The sequence below is a fragment of the Sabethes cyaneus genome, chromosome 3 (assembly GCF_943734655.1).
Source record: "Sabethes cyaneus chromosome 3, idSabCyanKW18_F2, whole genome shotgun sequence".
NCBI lineage: Eukaryota > Metazoa > Arthropoda > Insecta > Diptera > Culicidae > Sabethes > Sabethes cyaneus.
In genome coordinates, this window is record NC_071355.1 from 61,340,144 (window position 1) to 61,353,743 (window position 13,600).

Sequence of the window (13,600 nt, forward strand, 5' to 3'; positions counted from 1 at the left end):
AAATGTTTTTACATCTGCAGTCTAACGGTACCTGCGTCGAACTGGATGAGAATAGTAACTGATTGTCGTTCATTTTTGTTGATCGTTGTCTCGTGGTAGTCCTCGTATGATAGTCCAAAAGGAGTCTGATGAACGGATATTTTCATTGTGTTGCATTGCTTTCTCCAGAAATGGTTTTTGTTATTTGTTTTTCCTGAAAATCCTTTGTTTCAAAAAATATTTAAATGGACTCGTATCCTTTAGCTTGTCGATACGGTATTTTTATTTCATTTTTTATATAAACCAACAACCCGTGTACTACTGCAAGTTGAACTGAATGTTATGTTATAAATGGTTCTGGTGAGCCGCTACTGCTTTTGGAAGACCATGAGAATAGAGCAACGGGATGGCAAGGATATAGCCTTCAATATATTGGACGGCAAATCCAACATCTCTGGTATTGGCATTTTGTTCACCCACTAAAGCAGTGGTTGCCACGGTATACGCATGATGCGTGTCAAATCAGATCTCCTCAGTAGCTCCGCGGGCCGCAATGATTTCTAACATTAATAAAATTTCCTCGCAGAATAAGGGTACTGTACTTAATCGGCCGTATCAATAAAAGAGTTTCCTTTGCTTCTCCCAGGTCTATTTGGATTAAGCAAAGCAAATTGTTACTGCTTCATCGTTAGAGGATTCCAAAGCAATCCTCGATTTGGTCTACCGTCAATCACTCCAACTAATATCTCATCCATAATGATATCCATCCATAATAATGAGAAACAGAAACGGTGACAAAGTGCAGCCCTGTCTCACGCCAGCAGTAACCCTTATAGGGTCGGACAAGACGCCGTTATGCAAAACTTTGCATAAGAACACCTTTTACTGTGCCTCGATGAGACGGACTAGCTTATCTGGAACTCCTCTATGCCTAAGTGCGCACCAAATGTTGTCGTAATTAAGTCGGTCAAACGCCTTTTCAAAGTCAACGAACGCCAGCAGAAGAGACTCCTGGAATTCGTTGATCTGCTTCAATATACCTTACAGAGTGCTTTAAGAGTAATACAGAGCAACATGATGCCCGCCAGTTACCGCATTCAGTTAGTTCTCCTTTTTCTGGGACTTTGGCCAATATGTCCTGCCAATATGTTCATCAGAAAAGTTTCGGTTTGCCATATATTGCTGAATAGCTGATGCATAATCTGGGCTGACAGAGATGGGCCATCTTTGAGCATGTCGACTAAAATGCAGTCTATTCCTGGTGCTCTGTTCGATTTCATACTTTTGATGTTTGCTTCAATTTCATCCAGTGATGGCGCCTCAGAGTTAATGCGACGAACTATTGGCGTCATGCGCTGCTGGGTTTGTTGACCTCTGACATTTGAGACTCGAAGGAGTTGTTCAAAATGTTCAGTCCATCGCTTAAGCTGTTCTGTACGGTCAGTCAGTAACTGACTAGCTCTGTCCTTTAGTGGCATCTTAGTACTCATCCTCCCTGGTATCACTAAAATGGCGAAATATATCGTACAACAAACGGATAGCACCTTTGGCGGCGGCGGTTACTCTTTCGTCAGTTGTGGAGTTAGTCCAGGCTCTCTTGTCTTACCCGATCTGGTTCGCGCTCGCTCAATGCCGGCTTTCGTCATTCTCCACTCGTTGATCATCCTTCAAGTTTCGTCTGCTTTCTCTGCCCGCTGGGGGCTTTGACAAGGGTTTCGCCACTGGTCGTTGTGATGTTCCAGCCTCGACTGCTGCTTGCGGATCCAGCTGCTAACGCGTCCTACGTGCTCGATGGTCTGAGACGAAAAGAGGCAGAGGGCGCGGCTGTGAGCCGCTCCATTGAACTGTCTAATTCAGCCAGGAAGTCGATTATGTGGAGAGCTTTCCCTAAGAGCCGATCTCGAGTTGGCGAACCAAGAAAACAGGTCGGGAGTGCTGATCAAGACATCGAAGCGAACGAACCTTTTTCGCTTGGGTGAGACGTTATAAAGTGATTGGCTCAGACATCGATCTCGCGGTAAACGTTATCCAGTCTCCAGCTTTAAACATAACATCACCGAACCTCAGCGAAACGTCGAGTGGCCCGCTTTGTGACCCACTAGACGTAACTAGACCGTCATAAAACCTGGCCACACAGAACACGAACTGATAGGCGGTTCACTTGCATCACACCGGACAACCGGCTAATCCTCACTCGACGGTAACCAACCCCTCCGTTCATGTCGACTAGCCTAAAAAGGTACGTTTTGTGTATAGATCAAACCACACATCCGAAGTCTCCTCCGTAACCACAACGCCCTGGGATTCGGAAACCTGTGAACCTGTGAAATAGGGCCCTATTCTCACAGTCACCTCGCCTAAATTTTTTGGGTGAGAGCACAATTTGCGATTCTCACAGCCACCTAGGTGACACCGCTCACTAGAGATGATCGGGTTTCATATTTTCCCAGCCCGAACCTGACCCGGGCCCGAAAATTTTTTTGCTGTCAAACCCGGACCCGACCCGAACCCGAATTTTTATTTTCTGTCAAACCCGAGCCCGACCCGAACCCGAAATTTTATTTTCGGTCAAACCCGAACCCGACCCGAACCCGGATTTATTTTTTTCGCTAAGCCCGAACCCGACCCGAACCCGAATTTTTTTTCGGCCAAACCAAAACCCGATCCGAACCCGAATTTTTATGTTATGTTAAATTTGATCCCGCCTTGAACTTGAATTTCATATTTATTTTCATAAAACTCACACCTCGATTTAAATCTCGGCAGTTTTCTTTTCGTATTCTCTATAACGTTCGAGCTCTAAAAGCTCTAAAATTCATTTGAAATTTTAGGTTTTTTTCACCCTTCTATTTCTTTTGGAACCGAATTGAAAATTCTAAAAAACTAGAATGGTTTCTTTTACTTTTTACGGGAATATCTCTTAAGTTTTCTATGAAATCTGTAAAAAGCGAAAAGAAAAATTTACATGAAAAATTATTTTGAAATGCTTGGATCTTGCTTCATTATGTAATACCGGTATCTAATAGCCGAAAGCTAGTTCTTAGTCTAAACCACTAGCATCCTGGTTTAAACGTAGCAAACATAAAAGGGATTGATTTTAACACAAAACATACCGACTTCACTCTACGAATATTTTTCGCGAGAAGACCGGAAATCCCGCGATTATCAATAGATTAGCGTTAATATTTTTCTCGATAAAAAAGAAATAGTAGAGCACCAAACTTTGCATTATGTTTTAAATATATTTTCTAATAAAAGTAGCTAAACATAATTGTGTTATAACGCCGTGAAAATGAACCAAAAAAGCAATGGGTCAAATGACCCCTTCACGGCAGAGCTGCCATAAATACAGATATTTGTGCATGCATAAATTCAGGACCCTACCGTTTTCTCCGGAGTATTTTATTTTCTCGATCTAATCTTTTAAATAACATGAATAGTTTATGAAGTACTTTAAAATTCAGGACCATTAGTAGAGCCAGAAGTCACAGCAACTGAAATAATTGATGGGTCCCAAATTTATGCATGCACAAATATCTGTATTTGTGGTAGCTCTGCTGCACGGTATGTTGTGTGTTATAGACAGCTAAACTTACAACTATTCCAAGGCACGAAACTTTTTGGAAATCGGAATAGAATTTATGATAGCAGACAATTCTAGTCTTCTGTCAGTCCACCCAACTTATTTGGGCGCAGTTATGACATGATCCAACTAACGAATTCTGGCGAATTCTGGAATATATAACTTTTGGCCTAAATTCGATCTAAATCTGAAAACACTAAACCGTCTAAAAAGCTACCAGTTCAGTGTAGCTGATATCTGAGTCATACTAAATATCATTAAAGTACTGCTTATTTTATTATGTTAAAATAATACTTTTACAAGAACTGAATGTGGAAATGGTTCGGCTTCTTATTACCCAAACCCGAAACCCGGACTTAATTTTTTCGCTAAGCCCGAACCCGACCCGAACCCGAATATTTTTTTTTGGCCAAGCCCGGACCCGACCCGAACCCGACACCTGGTAAAAGTATCAAGCCCGAACCCGACCCGAACCCGTCGGGTTCGGGTTTTTTTCGGGTTTCGGGTCTGAAAACCCGAGACCCGACCATCTCTACCGCTCACCTGAGTGACTATGCAAATCAGATGGGGAGCTGTTAGGTGAGGTGAGGTGACTGTGAGAATAGGGCGCGTGAGAGAAGCAAGGTGAGGTGAAGTGACTGTGAGAATAGGGCCCATAACCACGAGCAAGCTCACCATCAACGAGGAGGCCCACAGTAGGGTGACCAATGCCCCACAGTTGTGAACGAGGCGTTCTTGATACCGTTCCATTGCTCTTCAATGGGTCAACTCTGAGGCTCGAGATTCAAGCTGTTCGACAAAGGCTCGGGATTCTTCAATCGACGGACATCGTAACGATACTCAACTTTCTTCTCTTCTTGTTGGACACGTGCAACGCGCAAGCGTATCTCTGCGATAACAAGGTGATATTCGGATGCAATATCGGTGCTGCGCTTGTTACGTACATCAAGAATGCTAGTTCTCCACTTTCGGCTGATGTAGATGTGGTCAATTTGGTGTTATGTTCGGGCGTTGTGGGAAACATACATGACTTTATGTGCTGGGCTATGAGAAAAGCGCGATTCACCACAAAAATCTGTAAACCAACTTCTCTCTCTCTCTCTCTCTCTCTCTCTCTCTCTCTCTCTCTCTCTCTCTCTCTCTCTCTCTCTCTCTCTCTCGTAGATAGAGTCAGTAGGACCATTGCACTAGCCTCGTAATTGCCCTGTATTCTAATAGCCGGCTGCGAAGTCTGTTGATAAAGAAGGGCTAAATCTTAGAAAGACGTTTCAGTCCAAAGCTTTGCTTATTAGGTTGTTTGCCTAATGTCCCCATCCATCTGCTGGAGTTACCATCTTACGATGGGCGAAAGCTGCTAATCCCCCTTACTTATCTGCGTAAGACAACAAGCAAGCTTATTGCGTAACCCAGCCGGCTCCGGCTTGGAGGAGAATTTATAACGTTTGACCTTTATACACAAAGCACAACCAGAGAAAAACGAACAACCAGACATTTTATTTTTTAACTACCTTTCTTCTTTTTCGTTTTTCTTAAGGGAAAAAGAAATACGGAAGGAAAAAGCAAACCAAGGTGTGGGAAAACAAGCGGTTACTGCTCCACGAAATGCAGTTTCTGGCCAAAAACTGAACCAGCATTATCTACCATCCACCGTATTCGCCAAATTCTCACGGTGACGACATCTTCGTGTTCCCGAAAGTGAAATATTACTATCCAGAAGAAACTTTGAGACCATAGCCAGGATAAAAACCGAGTTGCTGCGCGTCACGAAGGACCGACCCCCCGGCTCGTCGCCATTTTTCTGTGACTGAAACTGAAACGTCAAAAACACTGGGCGGGAAATCACTTCATAGAAAATCAATGCGACGGCCATTGTTGTTTGGGGTACAATAGTGAGGGGTTCAACTTAATGGGGGTACTGTCAAACTCTGTAGACCAAGATAGCGATGTGGAGGAGGTGTGAAGGACATAATATTATGTTATTTAACAGACGCTTATACAACAAGTATTTCCAAGATTGGGAGAAAAGTTGCCATAAGTGGTATAGCTGCAGGAGGCAGCTACTTCGAAGGAGATACATTTAACTTTGATAATGAATAAACCATCTTCTTCTTCTACTAGAGCCTTGGGAGGCCTAGTTTTGCGTCGCTGATCAGGGTAACAAGGTTCATAAACCAAGTCATCCCTGATTGGCACCTTGGTAGCTCCAGCTACCAGCCTATCAATTCCTCAATAAGTGATAGGCAAGCTTGAAGCATACAGTAAAAGTAATACACGGGGTTTACCATAATAGTTCAAAATACTGGACGCAGTGGTAAGAGTGCCCAACAGTAGAGGAAGCGTCTTCTTAATATTACCACAATCCTGAAACTTTTTGAGTAGTAATTTAGTAATTTTTATCGTACTTTTTTTGGCCTTTTCAGTCTTTTACGGAAATTAGAACTGGCTTTTTCAATTCACTCCGACGTTTCGACTATTTATTTTAGTCTTTTTCAAGGACAGAGTTGTCTGTACAATAAAGTACGTACAGAGTCTAAAGTAGTAATTTAGGAATACTGAACAATACAATAATATATGTAATGCCATGGAACAAAAATATATGTAAGCACATGGCCGTACGTAGTACCTTGTTACTACACAGAATTCTACACCTGGAAGTAACCAAATCAGACAGAATCACAGATCGACACGTTTTGATCGACAGTCGGCACTTCTCAGATATTTTCGACGTCAGATCCTATCGAAGCGCTAACGTTGACTCGGACGCCCAGATGCACCCAAAACTGTCCGTTGCGAACAACATTCGGCAGGGCCGGCGCTTCCCTTAAGGTGAACGGTACTGAATCCCAACGTGGCCGGAAAAATGGCGTCTATGTGAGCATATGGGTGCTATCGATTCGGTCATGTTGGCTTCCGTACCGTTTCACCTTAAGCAAAATAAGCAGCTGCTTGGAGCGCCACTTTGAAGGGGTCGCCGTTTTGGCTACATTAAAAAAACTGGAGCATTAAATAAATAACTGGATAATATAAAACTCTCCTCCTTCTTTTTTAGCAGCATTGTCGAGATAGCTCGTGCTGTATCTAGAGTTACTTTTTGCTGCACTTAGGCTTGGGCTACTTGTCGCCAATTCGTTGAGCGTCTCGACAGAAGCAAATCGGCTTCAACTTGGTCGAGCCATTTAACACGTTGGGTTCTTCTATTCTTACCTAATGCTGATGGAGGTCTTGAAGAGAACAGATTTTACTATACAGTCGTCCAGCATTCTTGCGACGTGATCAGCCCATTGCAATCCCCGGGTGTTCACCAGATCTACCATGCGGATTTCTTTAAGTTCATGGTTCATACGCCTACTTCATTCTCCGCTTTCCGTTTGCGCTTCGCCAGAGTTTTTTTCCTGTATGGACTCATCACTGCGACCAGTATCGTTTTGATCTATTGTGATATCGCCCGGGTGTTTGCTGTATAACCCGCACTGCATTTATTTTTGCTATAATCGGTATTGAGTGAGCGATATGCTTATTGAATTTTATGCGTGCTTGTGTGTAATTGGGTACCCTTCCTTCAATGGTTTTCTTTACTTTACCCACTTCGTTCCACATGACAGCGCGGTCCCCAATTATAGCCCTGGCGCAAATAAAGGTCTCATTTTTGCACTATCAATAGGTCATATCGGGATAACATAGAATTCAGCAGGAAGGAAGGGTGGTAAGGGGCCTGAAAATAAACCCATGCTAAAGTCACTTTAACATCGAATGGCCTGATTCTACTAAGATTCGATCCCATGGCCATTCGCTTGTCGAAGCAGACCTTGCGGCTACAGAGCCCCCCAAAATCCAAGTTACAGTGCTACAAAAATACAGCCATGATTAGTCTGATAAAGACAATTAAAACACTCAGATAAGCATATTTTTCGGGAGAGATTTTCGAATCTCTTTAAAATAAGCAATCAGCAGATTCGTCTTTCGATAAAGAGGCAAGGTATGAGGACGAAGTTTCTGAAGCAACAGGAATTCTGAATCTTTTTTGACGACTTTTGACGAACCGATTCTACTTTGAAATTTAAAGTAGAAGCACTGACGAACTGACATGACACTTAGAAAAAAAATTCTTTAAAAACCATCGTCCTGCACATTTTGCTTGCACACTAGCACTCTCTGTTATGCATGTTGCGGAGTAGCTTGCATTTGCAGGGTTTTATGCTGTAGGGTTTTGTACATTTGAATGGTTTTATACTGAAAACTCAAAGCAACAAGCGCACGCCGCGGTGTGACCATGTCGCGAAACATGCTTTTTTGAAAAATGAGTGGTTTTTGATTGGACGATGGAATTATCGCGAGTGTCTCATCTGTTTGTCTGTGGTAGAATAAATGCTTTTCGGTCACCAGATAAGCGATGCATAAGTAATTCTGAGTTAAACTATTGCTGAGTATATCCAGTAAATCATATTTGGATTGAGACCCCATTTTTTAACGAAGGTTCTTTTACAGACCCAAAAAGCATTTATTGCTTTACTTGTTTGTTGTTCTATATGCGTGTTCCAACAAAGTTGTTTATCTAAGGTAACGCACAAATGCTTGATATCTGTAGATAGAGATAACTTAACGTCTTCTAGTTTTAAATCAGTAAAGGACGCCTTGCCATACTTTTACTATTTATTTTACGGGAGTTATTTATTTTACGGGAGTTAGGAGCGATTAGTCTGGAATAAAAGCTAAATTAATAGGACGCAAAAATTAATTCTAAAGGCGAAAATGCTACTGCGCAGGAAGCGTCAAACAAATAATTTTGTAATACTGACGTCGTTATAAGCGCAATATCTATCCGAATAAATCTACCTTATTTTTACGACTTAATTCTGGGGGCGCCATTTTGAGGATTTGCTTGGAGCGACAAATTGGTTAGCGCCAGCCCTGACATTCGGTACCGACGCTAGCCTCGGTTAGATCTTGCGAGGCTGAAGCAGCCAGACGTCACCGATGCTGCCGGAAGAGGACGAGCTGGACAGAGCCCCTTTCGAGGACTTTTGGAACACCATTAAAACAGCCATCAACAGTGTTGCGGAGAGCTCCGGGAGAAAAACCATTACCCGAAAGAGCAGGAATATGCGGAGTTGGAGCGGCTGCATCGTTAGCTCAGGAAACGTGAAAGTTCTACCAGAAACTGAACGGATCCCGCAAACGCTTTGTGTCGCGAGCCGAAATATGTCGGGATAAGAATGGCAGTATTCTGACGGTGAGGTGACCTATAGGTGGAAGCAGCATTTCGACGAACACTTGAATGGCGCCCAGGCGAAGAACCATATGGCCGCGGGGAAAGCGATTTCGGCGATGCATAAAACGGGGAAGAGATGCCAGCCCCAACGATAGGCGAAGTTAAGGAGGCCATCATGCAGCTAAAAAACAACAAGTCAGCTGGGAAAGGTCACCGCCTATAAAGTGCTGTCCCAAATCATTTTCCGCCGACTATCACCAATTGCGAACAGATTTGTGGGAACTTATCAAGCCGGTTTCGTCGAAGGTCGGTCTACAACGGATCAAATATTTACACTGCGGCAGATCCTGCAAAAGGGCCGTGAATACAGGGTTCCCACGCAGCGCCGTACCGTGCGTTTGGCCAGACTGGCCCCTGCCAAGGGCGCTAGCTCTTGAGGACCCAAAAAAGGGCATGCGTGTTAGTAAACCATTAGCAATAACAATAGCATTAAAAGCTGGGCTGAGCTAATTTTCGTGTCACGCTACCAGTTGATTGGCATGCAACAGCCATGACAAAAGGTTAAACAATTACGCTCGAAGCTTTGTTCGTACTGCCAGCTTCACCCCGTAATGAAAGAGTTGGACATGGTGGAGCACTTCGTATCCGCTGAATAAATCCAATCTGGCAAAACATCATTCCCCGCGAGATAGACGAAAGCGTGGAACGGAAATCTGCTTCCGGCCACCCGATAGTGCTGCCCGACCGTAACGTGCATCAGAAGCTGAAGATCTAGAACAAGGTGGTCTCATAGTTCCGCGCCTTAGCCCGGGAGGTCGGAGCAACCGGTTAAACAGTAAAGTACTGGGCCAAAATGGACATTTGTTGGAAAAGCGTCAATCAATGCTGGTTATGTCTGAGTAGCTTGCAATCATCCAGAAAACGGCTTAAGGTGCTGGTGAAAAACATCTTTCCGACGAAGCACAATGTCGTTCACAATGGGTGACGAAAAGAACTTGACGTTGAGTGGCAACGACTGACAGAGGACTGAGTACTCTGCGTCCCCCACCAAGAAAATAAGCGATAAACTCAAGAAAATCTTTCCAAAAAAGATCCTTCTGTGGCTGACGATCAGCGGGAACAGAATGTTCAAGCCGCTGTTGTTTTTTGAAGTTTATGGTGAGCAAGAAGATACGAAGATACAGTACGAAGTATCTACTGGATGTTGCCGTCTTCATCAATAAGTATCGCACAAACAACGAGCAAGTCTTTTGGCCGACTCTGGCTTTGGTTCATTCATGAGATCACTAGAGGAGATTAACTGGTTGAAGATAAACGTTGTACCGACGATCACCAACTCTCCGAACGTTCCCCAACTGCTACCAATCAAAAATGTTTAAGCGAAGTAGGAGTTTTCGAACAACGAGTGCTAAGAACGATCTCCGCGGCGTACAGAAAAACAGAGTATGGAGGCGGAGGATGAACCATGAACTCACACAGCTCTATGGCGAACCCAGCATCCAAAAGGTGGCTGAAGCTGGACGGATACGATGGGCAGGGCATGTTGCTAGAATGCCGGACAACTACCCTGCAAAGATGGTGTTCGCATCAAATCCGTTAGGGTCAAGACGACCAGGAGCGCAGCGAGCAAGATGGTTAGACCAGATGGAGCGCGATCTGGCGGAGAGTACTTGGTGTCCAAGAAATTCAGCCCACAACCGAGTTATACGGAGAAACCATGTTCAACAGGCTTTGTCTTAGGACGGCAAGCCATTTAAGTAACTAATAGCAAGTTTGTTTATTCAATCCGGATAGGCTCCGGATGAATTTTATTTGCCAGATAGGAGCAAATGAACACAAAAAATTCATCCGGTTCCAATCCGGATTGAATAAACAAATTCGCTATAAGTGTGCAATGCCATTGTCTGAGGCGGGTTAGGTTCAACAATATTCTGATAGTAAACCATGCGTTTCCATGGAACAACATCCTGTGCCTAGTTTATTTCACTCAAATAAAGGAGTCATATTTCGGTAGGATTATAGTAGATGAGCCGCGTTTGGAAGTTGGAGCTGAGATTTTTATCTTCTTATTTATTTCCTAGTAGGACGACCACATTAGTCACTAAATTTAATTTTGGCATATATGGTTAAATAGAAAAGAGAACCAATTATAATCCATCTGGCAACGTAGTCGATGGATAAACAACTAGACCACAACTAGTGCATCAACAGCAATAATATAGCAGCAAAACAAGTTTTTTCTCCAGTCCGTGGCTAGCATAAAGAGGCCGGCGAGCGATCAAAAAAGCAGTCAGTGCAGTTAACAATCTTTTTCTTGCTCATGATTCTTGCGCCATATCTTGGCGGTCGCACAATACGCTCTTCTCTCTATGCTCAAAAACGTAGTTGGATCTCTCCCGCTTCTCCCCCATCGTCATCACAATCATCATCGTCATCATCACGACGAAGACGGCTCTGCCTGCCTGCCTGCCAGGTTGTTGGAGTTGTCAGTGTGCGATCCTCAGTGGGTTACGGAGGGCGGAAACGGGCGGTTTGGAGAAATCAACTCCAAACACACGGAAGGCACCGTTGCGTTGCGTTCGTTGCTGGTCCGGTTGCTGGCGTTCATTCGAGTCGAGACATTCGAAGTCAGTACGAAACGAACTCTTCTACCGAATGGACGTGTTTTTCTGCGATTACGGCGAGCGTGTGTACGATACGGCTTTTTCACCTCACTCTCACGGCGCGGCACGATACGGTTGGTGAACCGCAGCAGCAGGCAGCACTAACCAACACCAGCCTAGAGGTAGCACCGTTTTTCGGCAGTTTTTCTCGCGTTCGTTTAATTCGCGAGTATGATATGTTGGACCAGAGCATAAACATAACCCAACAGTGAACGTAGAAGTGCATAGCAGGATAGTAAAGTGTACCGAAAGAAAGAACGGCATAGCAAAACCTGTGGAACCTGATTCAGCAATAGCTATACAAAAGGTGTTTTAAAAAAACGAAAACGTGTGGGTGAATAGCCGCGGGGGAGTGTGTGTCTTCAGCGGAAGTGTCGATCGTTTTATCTGTGTGTTTGTTGGCGAAACATCGTGGAATGGAGAAATCACCAATAAAGTGAGTGCCCACTGATGCAGAGAAGGTGACTTAGTGTGTAGCTTTTTCGTATGTGCGTTGGCTGCGTTTGAGCCACCTTCGATGATGTTGGCTTATGCTGCGGCTGCGATCTCTTGTGTGGTTGTTGTTGTTGTTGTTATTGCTGCTCTTGCATGCATCAAGTTTTTTCAATGAACCTACATTCCACAGTTGTTTATCCGGGCATGGGGCAGGTGAGGTGAATGTTGTGGGTTTTTAACCTAGCACTAGTATGTATACGCTCGCGGGGAACGCGAATGGGAGAGAAATCATCTGCAACAAGAATGAACGACGTGCATCGCGGCGCAGCGCCAGGTGGGGCTGCGGGAGGGTCAATCTCATTTCGAACTTGTTCGGACGCAAGCAATTGAACGGGAATGATGGAAAGACTGATGTTTGGAAAATAACTTTTGTTTTGAAAATTGATATCTTTTTGGTTCGACGATTCTTTATATCTTTTAAAGCTGCTGCTGAACATAGAATGTATCGGAAAGAGAAGGTAGGATGAACTGCAAGTGCCAATACAAAAATTACAGTTTTAGCGAAAGGCTTTTTAATGTAATGTAATGTGTACACTGGCAGTAGAAAAAAAAAACCTCAAATGGCGAAAAAGATTTTCTTTTATTTGTATTAAGTGGTTTGAGCATGCCACTTGACTTCACTCGTTTGTACTGGTTGGCACCAGTAGCGCCATTTCGAATCTATTGAGAGGTGGATCAAGAAAAACCTTCTAAAAAACAGAACAACTTTCTTAGTCTGGAAAAAGCAACTTGTATTAAGTGTATCAAGATGCAACTTTCTGGTGTGACTTGGAAAAAATCATTCCAAACGAATCGATCCAGAACGATTTACGATTCAAACATCGGACACTTAAGCTATGCTGCATCTCTGCCCCAAGCAAAATGTTCAAAGATATTATAATTTCATCTTATTAAGGTGAAATGAGCTGTCATTGATTTCAAATATCAAAAGCAGTCTTTTTGTCTTTTTGACACCGTTTCAAACGGTTTTTGTGGTAACGACACCAGAGCTAATTTTCCATTCGAAAAGAGGCGCCATGAAAATGTTTATTATTTCAAAATAATCTTGAAAATTGTAAAAAACTAATAGCTCAAACACTATAAACACAGTCATGTTCCGATTTTGACAGCCTCATGTTGAATTTTGGGCTCACGAAATGGGGATTCTGAAAAAATCGACAATTTTTTTTTTCAAAATTCAAGGAGACCTTGCAATATCGAAGACTTCTACTAAAAATTAAATTTCAACTCTCAATTGATCAACCGAAAGCTCAACGCAATCTAATCAACCGGGCACAGCACGCTGGTCCATCAGAACCTTTTTTGGTGCGTATTAGAGTTTTGAGCTGGAAAACTTGGTTTTAGTTTTATGGAACCTTTGAGAGTTTCATAAAATTAAAAGTTCTATCGTCCAGCGGAAATCAAATTTTGATTAATCCCCCTAAAAGGGCAATAAAAATTCATTCTTCAGTTTCAGTTTTATGTGTTCTGAAAAGTTGTATAGCATATTATTTCAAGAAATTTGGCTGAAGACAGTAACATTCTATCTCTTCAGCAAAGATAGAAAAATCCTATTTCTTATACAGTGGTAACCCGATTTTGTCACTCCCCGATTTTGTCACGTTTTTGACCCGATTTTGTCACGCTTTTGATTTATCAAAAGCTTACTTTGAAAATCATTTTCAAACATGT

The 13,600-nt window shown here is 43.1% G+C and overlaps 1 protein-coding gene across 3 annotated transcripts in view; it reads left to right on the forward strand.

Moving 5' to 3' along the window:
• The first annotated feature begins 11,430 nt into the window (after positions 1 to 11,430).
• The window catches only part of LOC128742268 (uncharacterized), a 215,296-nt gene continuing 213,126 nt past the window's right edge, over positions 11,431 to 13,600 (forward strand). For 2 of the 3 annotated variants that reach the window (XM_053838571.1, XM_053838573.1), the window contains exon 1: positions 11,431 to 11,870. The gene's annotated coding sequence lies outside the window, so the exon portion shown is untranslated. Of the gene's footprint in view, positions 11,871 to 12,009; positions 12,083 to 13,600 lie in introns of those variants that run through there. The other variant, XM_053838572.1, reaches the window with a different exon arrangement.